A 9,907-nucleotide genomic window follows, 5' to 3' on the forward strand; every position below is an offset into this window, starting at 1 on the left:
AGATTTCTGCAGTCTTGACTGCTCTAAAATTCACACTGGTGGACCTTTGTGCGGTACTTTTGTCTTGACTGTCCCAGAGGTCTCAGTAGTCCTGGGCTTCTGTTTTTGTGTGCCAGTTTGCAACTGCACAAAATTGCAGCAAGAGCAGCTATCTGGGAGCTCAGGCCACTTCCCTGTCTCTGGGCATGAATACATTGCATTCCATTTTATATTAGTAAAATATTTATGAAGCTTTATTAACATGGTGGGGGCTCTTGCTCTTTCACGAGAGGTAGCAATTACGAGCAGCTTGCCTTCTCTCTGATTTAATCTACTTTCCCATCTAGTCTTTTTCTTTTTTCATCTGGACACAGATAAAATATAATAACAAGGTATTTATTTTGTGGATAAAACTATCAGAGTTGGAGTCAACACTTAGGACAGTCATTGGAAAGATTTCTCGTGCAGAGAAAATTTATGAAGGTACAGGGGTGCTGGGTTCAGTAATCGAGCCTTAAAAGGTATTCAGACATTTTGTTCCTGACGAAAACACATATTCCTGTGCAGCTCTGAGCTATTTACATCTGGATGGTCTGTCTGGAGCTGTAAACATTGGCGACTGTATGTGTTAAGAAGGAAAAGAGGTATTAAATTTAGGTGTCCTGTTCATGCAAACAATTTGTCGCTCTTTCAACCTCCTGAAAAAGAAATGCAACAGTGGCATCCTGTGGCCCAAGCAGTTCATGGCAGGTGGGTTTGGTTTAGGGCAGAATCTGCCACCAAGGTCTTCCTTCACTGAGCGGGAAATGGATCGAATCGTGTCTAAGTTAGTTTACAGAAGAAGCCCAGAATATTTCAACACAGTGCACATTTAAAACCTGAGGTAAAAAAGCTGCTATATACTTTTCAACCAGGATTTTCCACCACTTTATCTTGTTCTGCTTATTTTTCTACCAAACACCTTGATGTTTGGAAAAGAGGATGATTTCAGTTACTCATTGAGGAGACAGGACTTCTGCATTGCTGTCTTGGTGCTGACAAACATTTCCTCCAAAAGTAGGAATAGAGGAGAGACTCCTGTTTCTAATTAACCACGATTTAGTGCAGCATACTGGGTCTAAAAATGAATGTTTCAGGGAAGTCCAACGAAAAGAAGACAAGGGTTGCTTTCCCTTGCCCCTACATCATTCCCAAGTGCTCGCTCCCACACACCGTATGTGGGTCACTTGAGTTTTTGGAAGTCTTGGATTTAACTTGTTTAACTTGGACAAGCTGAGATTTGCTTACCTCGTCACCAGCAGATATTGGCAGCCGTGACCTCCAAGCTCTCTCCAAAATCTTTCAGTCATGCCAGAAGGCACGTTAACGAGGAACATACAGACTCACCTGCAGTCATGTGGGCAATTGGCCAGCAAGCTGCCGATAGCCTCACTTTTACTTCTTCTGCCCCTGGTTTTATGGTGGCTCCTCTTCTGTAAGACAGGAGGTGTTAAGGTGGTTTCTCTTAAAGCCTCTTCCTTCCTACTTCTTACCTTTGCACATAGAGGTGTAAGCGCTGTTGAAGGCTCAGCATCAGGAAGGAGTGGGGGCAAAGTGAAACAACTTTCTCTGGTTTAGTTTTTCATTTTTCTTGTATCCAGGAGGCTCTGCGCATTTTGAGTCATCTATCTTGAGAACTGGAAAAGCAGAGTAGGGGCAGTTGTCCTCTGCTGCCTGTGCGGGGAAAAACCTGTGGGCATTCAGTTTTCTGTTGTGCAGGCAAGTCACCATGTGATGGCTGAAGCAGGAGGCAAGGGAACAAAACCAGCAGCAGGCAGGGGCTCAATTGTTGCCTTTAATGACGAGTAAGTACTCTGAAGATTTTTGTGGAATTGCCTAACTGAGCTTGCACCACAGTTTCTGGACGGTATTAATCCCCGGGCTGCCTCTTAAAACATGAGCATGCATGAAAAACAAACAAAAGTTGAGACTGGCAGCAGCTCCGGAGATGTGAACCCTGCTCCTTTTTGTCAGTTAAACTGACAAGCCAGATAAGAGGAGCCGGTGTTGGTATCGTCTCTTGCATAACAAACCGCTCTCGACAAAAGAAGCAGCCTCCTGTCAAACGAATTTCCTTTACAACTGCCGAGGGGACTATTTTTAGTTTCATCTGCCATTCTTTACTCCTTAATCATCGGCTTCTCTTTTTTTCTCAGTGTTTCTCCCTTTCCCCCCTGCACAGCTCCGATACCAGGTACTGCTGGTAACTGGCAGAGGAGGAGGAGGGTACTGGGCTCTCGGCTGTTCCCTGTTAACGTGGCTGTGTGGGATGCTACGGACCTTGCCATGTCGAGCTCAGCTCTGACCTGTGCTTCCACCCTCAGAGAAAGGCAAAACAGACCACTCTGAATCTAGATGAGGGATGTCAAAGACCAGCAAAGTGAATGAGATCAGTTCTAGATGGGAAAGGTTTTTTTAGCTAAGGCTATGTTCAGAAAACATGTTTTAAGTTGCAGCAGTAGTAACAAATAAAATAAATAAAATAAAATTTAAAAAAAAAAAACAAAATAAAATAAAATAAATTAAAAAAAATAGTAACAAAGTAGTAACAAATGTCCAGTGCCGAAGTGACATCACAGACACACTGCATCAGGCAGCCAATTCTTCATATACCATTGACAAAGCAAAGCAGAGCCTGGCTTTTCCACTGGGGATAAAACTAAAGTGCTTTGGGAGTGCTGGAGTTTGTTTCGTTGCTCTTTACTCTGTGGTACTTTTCCTTTTGGTCTGCTTGAGACACTGCATGTTTTTTGAGCAGCAGAATAATTCTTGTCTTCTGGCTGAGATATAAAACAGCAGTCCTGCCTATCTGTAACCCATTAGAGATTTTGTAGTGCTATTTTGCAAACTTAAGAGCATCTTAGGGTTTTAGTCATTCAGGAAGCAACACTGCTTTGCTCAGCTGAGCATAGTAATTCAGTCAGGTCTGTCATCCTCCCAGCATCTTTCTAAAGCCTAATTCAAGTGGGGTTTTATGTATTCTATACCTTCTTCCTCCACAGTATGCAAAAGCTTCAAATAATGAGTGGTTTTGTGCTCGTGGTCCTTCTGTGAAGTACAAATTTTATACCCATTTTATAGCTGGATTTGGGGAGCACAAAGGCAAAGTGAATAGCCTAAAGTCAAGAGGAAAGTCTCTGGCAGCAGAGGAGATTGTTTCTGTCACCTGAGGGAACATAACAGTACTGAAGTTAGTATACTAGCTAACATTTTCCAGGGAAGTGCCACAATTCTCATAAAGAATGAATCATTAGAAATGGTCAAATGTTTTTACCACTTGTCTTAACAACGGTGAGTTCCCAAATGATACAAGATGTTTGCAGAAAATGTATTTATTTTGAGAAAGTAAAGTAAAATTTATTGGATTTGAACAAAGATGAGTTAAGTTTATAAGGTTTATAATGTAAATGTTCCAATTGGTCTTTTTCCCTAGAGTAAACAAAAAACGAAACAAAACAAACAACCAAACAAAACCAAACCAAAACAAAAAGAAGTCCTAGGAAGAAAGCAGAAAAGACACCTGATTTCTCCAATGAAATGAGAATGCTAATGTATCGTTTGTGGAAAAAATAAAACTACATCTTTTTTCAGGCTTTCCTCCCTCCAGTCTTAGTCTTCTCTTTTTAACTGACTAGTGCAAGTGTGATCAATCTCCTTTACCCTAATAAATTTGCACCAGCACTTTGAACAACACTCATTAGCCAAGGAAAATGAGAGAGGTGGGAAGAGGTCTTATGGCTGATGACAGTGGCTCCTTGTGACTTTGGTTGCTTTACTGTACAGTAGAACAGGGATCTCCTTAGCAATTTTTGCTGGCTCACCTCCTTCCATGGCCTGGGTTCTCACTGTGCAGTAGCTCCCAGATTCATGCACCTCTGCTGGGATCCACCTGGTGAAATCTCAGTCTGTGTACAGCAGAATTGTCTGTGGGCTTCTCAAAGGCAGGTTAGATTACCCCTGGCCATGGCATACACTACTGTGCAGTGGACAGTCTGACATAAAATTGTTCCTGCTTTTCTTCTGCCAATATACCATTGCTTTTGACAGTGTAACTCTTTACTTTCAGCTTTCTTTATCAGTTCATTCGTGAATATCTATTTCTGATTCTGCTCTTTTCAAATCTCTGAATTTGATTTTGGTTTAGGAGCTGGAAGTAATATTAAAAGCAAGATTAGTTTTGTGTTTTTGAAGATGCGTGAAAGACTGCCAGAGAGCTGTCAGGTTAGTGATGATTTGTGACATATAAAAGCAGACAAGCAAAGCTTCATAATAATTCAGGATCCGTTGAAAACCATATTGAAACATGGCTAGCAGTGGGGGTTTTTTTAAGAGAAATTTTTCATTGTGCATATTCAGACTCAGAAGTGTATTTCAGCACTTGCTGTGAGAAAAAACTTGTGACTTTAGCTTTATGGTCATCCTTTGGATTTTGCCTCTCTTGCTCAGATTTTTAGAGTTTTCATCCCAGTTCATCTGTCACATCTCTTGCCTGGCTTCCTGGCAGGGATACTGCCCTGAGGTGTCTGCACACATGGAGTCGCCGTTTCCCTGCTGCCTGGGTAGGTGGAGCCTTTCTTTCATGCATTTATCCACTTGTTCAGTATTTCACTTCCCTGCCTCTCTAGGCTTTTGTTGCTCTACAAAAAGGAGCAATTGAAACTTCTCCTGAATCAGTGGTGTGAGAAGTAGCAAGAAACTTCTTGATGAAGAGCCTAGAAAAAAATTATTTAGGTTCCACTGGGTGAAGAGGGCCTGACCTTCAAAATTTCCCACAGCATGTTTAAGAGGATTTGGGCAAAGATCTCAGGAAAAAATACAACTCTGCTTTCAGAATGGCCGTGAAATGAGAAAGCCAAAGAAAAAAAACAAATTTTCCTCTCACACTGTGTAAAGGGCTCTCTGCTGAAGAATCACCAGCTGAATGCATATAAGAAGCCGCCAGCAATCATTAAGCTCAATTAACCATATTCTTCTGCCCATGATAACATCTGCGGATTATTTAAACAAAGTGATGGTGGGCAAGGAGGAGAGGAAAATTGAAGAAAAGAGGTTCTGCTGTGAACACTCGTACCACCATCACCCAAGCGATGCTGTAATGCAGAAACTGGGTCAGAGACACCCTTCCCCCTCCATGTTGCTGTCAAAGTTATTTGAGTGTCTATTGAAACCCTCACAATAGAAGAGTTTGGCTCCTGCATTTGCTAAGCAAAACTGATTTGTATTTCTTCGTTCAGAAAAAAACTGCTGGGTAATTTTCTGAGCCAGTACAATGCGGCAGTTCAGTAGATCCCTGAAAGCTGATTTCTTGGTGATTTGTTTTTTGTTTAATAAGACACCAATGCTTTTATTTAGCATTTCAGAATTGACATGCTGAATCTGTCTTTAGGAGCCTTAAACCTCTCTTGCCTCTGTTAGTTTTAGGACTGGCACTGGTAGTCTTCCTTCAAAGTCCGAAAGATTGTGGAAAGTCTCTTGAGAGGTTGTCTTACTGAAGATTTAAATCTAAGTTAATTTCTTTTTTTGCTTCTAGGATAATTGAAGTAAAATACATTAGTTTGGATGTATGGTTTGGCTAAATTTAAACACAGTGCTCTTCTGGACTCTTCCCACTGCCCTTTTTAATCCTGAATTTGAGTCTTTCATCCTTGTTTACAGCTGCCCCATTAGCAGTCTCAGCCTTCCTGTGTGCTCTGTCTGCTCTGGGATTTTTCTGTCTTGTCCTTCTGGCTTCTTTCAAGGAGTCCCAGTGGCTCTACCTTGTCCTGAAAAGAAAACCAAACTGCATTTCATGCTCATAAGGACAGTGTGCACAGATTGTCAGTAAGCGTAGAACCTGGGTGTTCGGCTATAAGGAGTGACATTGCTTGGCAGTTCTTGGTAGCTCATATTCCAAAGGAGACATGAGTGAAGTGAAATAACAGGGTCCAGAGTTTGAAATTGTTTTCTAAGTTAATGAATTCTCTCATTTCACTTCCCCTCCCTGCTGCTCTCAGCATGCAGGGAGGAGTGAGCACATGCCCTTTCACACCTTTTTTCCCTTATATAAAATGTCATTTCTTTCCTGAAAATTGCCCAGCTTGATGGACAGTCTGGAGCTGGCTGGAGGACATAATTGGCCATAGAGGTGTTTGGGCCATGGCTACTGGGAGTTGTACACCCTAAGTAGTTGTTATATTGTGTGTTAAGGAGGCATGTTTGGGAGGGACGAAGGAGGAGATGGAACATCATTTCCTTGTTTCCTTTGTACCTCAGTCTACTCAAGGTATTTAATTGTTATCAAGTAAAAGGGAGAACCTTTGTGCCCATTCATGTCTAGCTTATTTCTGATTCTTTGTCTTAGTGTGTGTTTAAAAAAAAAAAAAGGAAAAAAAAGGAAACCATATCCTGGGTTGTGTATTAGCTTCAACAGTGACTATCTCTTGTGTTACCTTTCTTCACAGGCACATCATTACCTATGTCAGCCTCTCTTCCTTGCATCCTAAGTACTGAGAAGAAGAAATAGAAATTCTTGCCATTCCATCCGATTGCCCAAATTTTGGGAGAAACTCAAGAAAAGAAGCTGTTTGCAGCCTGAAGTCTGATGGCAAAATGACTTCTCTTTTTATCAAGGCTAATAACTTTCCAGCCCTGTCTCTGGCAAATCCTCTATCTGTACTAATCAAATCAGTACATACGACATAGTTTTTTGACAGAACAATATTTCTTAATAATTTAGTAGTGTTGTACACACACAAAAACAGAGTTATAATTAGCTCTCATCCCAAAAGTTGGAAGAGCTTTTCAGTTCATTGGAGGCTGCTGGCCAATTCTCTTATCTAATTGGATGAAGTTCCTACTTTCTCCCATTTGTATAATGTCTGCTTTTACACAAACTCATTAAGTGCAGCTGTACTCCAAGTTTCTAACAACAGCCCCAGTGAAGACGAGACTGAAGTTTAATAGCTGTTCTGTTCTCTCTTTTTCATCTGATCTTAATCCATTTTGGTGGTTGATGTGTGCCCAAACATCTTTCCCTAGCACCTAATTCTACCCCTCCGGCTTTTTATTATGAATTATATTAATAATTAGAAACCAGACAAATTGCATAAGATTGATCTGTCTGTTTTGAAACTGGAGAGTTTACAGCTTGCTTTCAAGGAAGATGGATTTAAAGCAATTATTTGTTTTTGTGAGTCATACAGAAGTGATTTTTCCCCTTCATTTTAAAGCTGGCATTAAGATGAAATCACACAATTACCACACTATTCTTTAAATCTTCAGAGACATTAAACGGATTATACAGGTAGAATAGCAGCATCATAGTTAACATATTAAGATTTTTCATTTAGATGGAATTTTTGGCAAAATAAATACATTTTAAACAAAACAACACCCCCACCCCCTTCTATCAGTCTGACTGCTTTTTTTCTCATGTTGCTGTGTGTAATTCTGAATTTCTACTTAGCTGAGTGTACAGGGTAATAGAAAGTCTTCATTTGGCCGAATTCAAGTTTGTGTTATGGTACTGCCTACATACAATCAAATCACATTTACAAAGAAATGTTTGTCATGCACTTCCAGCAATACAGATATATCATTAGTATATCATTAGTACTAGAGTGATTTTATAACTCGTATGGTTGGTTTTTTTTCACTGAAGATCTATTCCAAGGTTTACTGGGGAATTTCTAGTTGTATAATTTCCTTTCCTTGCTGTGTTCCATCTTCCCACCAAACAGGGGAGGCTGTAGGAGAGAGAGAAACTCAGGGAATAAGTTTTCTCACAGCATGGTTTGTTTCATGAGGACACCTATCTGTGATGATAAATGCTTTGCTCAGATAGCCGGCGATGGGGGGAAATGGGTGACAATAAAGACGGCATTCTTTGGCACTGGGGACTGAAGGTGCGGCTGTGTAGGTGCACACGTCTGCAGTGCAAAGGAGGGGAGACAGCAAAGAAGCACAGTGAGACGTCAGTGGAGGGACTCAAAGTGACTCCCTCCTTAGCCTAAATTGAATAAGAAGGGAAATTTCCCTCTGTTGGTGCTCCAGCTCCTAGCATCGATATTCCTTTCAGGTTGTAGGCCCCTCCTGCTCTGAAGGTCACCAAAGGCTTGACCCTCACAAGGTTCACAACACGCTTAGCTTTGTCTAGCATTTAAAGATGCAAACATCTGGCAAATTCCAGAGGCCAGTATGAATAGGGAGGACCTACTGAACCCTACTTCCTCTACCTTAGAGTCTTCCCTCAGTTCAAGTTCCCATAAAGAGGTACTAGAGTTGAACATTTTGTTTCTATTCCTGTGAGTCTATGAAAACTGAGCAGTGTTGTAACCAAGTCCTAGTCAAAAGACCTTTATGGCAAAGTTGGCAAAATTCAGGAGTTCAGGTTGAAGATCAGTCTTGTCAATGATACCAAGAGGTAGTTTAATTCTTTGTTATAATATAACAAATAATTTTAGCATGAGTCACAAGTAGTTTTGACTGTAAGTATCTCTAATAAAAAAACTGAGATCTGTGAACATCTCTTGCTTTCTGATAATTGGCTTCATCTGTAGACATGTTCCATCATAGTCTCAATCCCTGTGTAGACAAATACAAAACATGGGCGTTCTTCTTGTTTAGAACCTCATTTGTTGTCGCCACTGGGCCTGCTGCCCCACACATACGTAAGTGAGAACCTTTAGGTCTTTTCTACCCAATAAAGATAATGTCTTCTAAGTGTACAAGCTTATTTTTAGAGGAAATATTTATGTATTAAAAGGGCTCTTATAATGCTGGAACATTTGTTTTGCCAGCTACAGTCATCATAGGTACATCACTAAATTTACAACAGTAGCTGCCCTCTGCTAATTTTGTAATGTTTTGACAGAGCTTAACACACGAATGTATGTTTGTGCTACTAGTCATCGGTGAATCATACCACTTAATTGGATGGGTCAGGAAGATAAATAAATGTGGTCTTTGGGAAATGAGAATGGCTTCTTTCATTTGTGACTGAGTTTGTTTGTACACTGCTTTTGTTGGAAGTAGCAATTTTTGACGGGGATTATGGAAAAAGCATTGACTTATTTTCCTAACACTTGAGTGAGTGGTGATAGTTGTTGGAGGATGTGATGACAGAAGAAAAGCGGGTTTTAATTTTGGTTTTGAAGTGGGTGGGGGTGGGCAAGTGGATATTCAAGACACATTAATGAAGTTATGTTGACAACTGTTAAGTGTGAAGTCTGTCATGTATCTCATTGCAATGAATGTGTCTTTATGAGCAAACTGCACTGGAGACATCTGTGCAATTGTCAGCCGTAAATAAAGGATGATTCAGCAGTGGACATACAGTTGAAAATGAAGGACAGAATGATTTTTTTTTTTTTTTAATGTGGGTGTGTATACTTCTGTTTGCCAAAAGTGACATATCTTTTTCACTAGCTAATTCCTTCCAAATATCTACTAAAACAAAAAATTATCTGACTTTTTTTTTTTTTTTTTTTTTTTTTTCTTTTTTAACTACAATTTCCACAGTAGTAGTGGAACTTGAACATTTTAAGGCAAGCAAATGGAAACTTTTTGGTCAACTTGTTGGTCACCTTGTCACCTTTTATCACCTTTTGTCACCTTTTTGTCACCTTCTTGGTGGCATTCTGGAGATGCATGGAAAAATGACCTCCAGAAAGACTTGGTAAAGCATGAGGTAAAACATCACTTGTCAAGCATGCAAATAAGGGATACTGCTTAGTCCAGGGCACATCTCTGCTTGCATGTGCCAGTGCTTACTTGTAACACATGTTGCAGCTGTGTGTCATAGTCCCTTTTCTGACTGTCCTATGGATTTTGATGTTGCTTTCAAAGGGGCTTTCAGGGGACAGCTGGGGTTTCTCCTCATGAGGGATGAGCAGTATTTGGGATGGCTGGT

The sequence above is a fragment of the Hirundo rustica genome, chromosome 1, assembly GCF_015227805.2.
Source record: "Hirundo rustica isolate bHirRus1 chromosome 1, bHirRus1.pri.v3, whole genome shotgun sequence".
NCBI classification, from domain to species: Eukaryota; Metazoa; Chordata; class Aves; order Passeriformes; family Hirundinidae; genus Hirundo; species Hirundo rustica.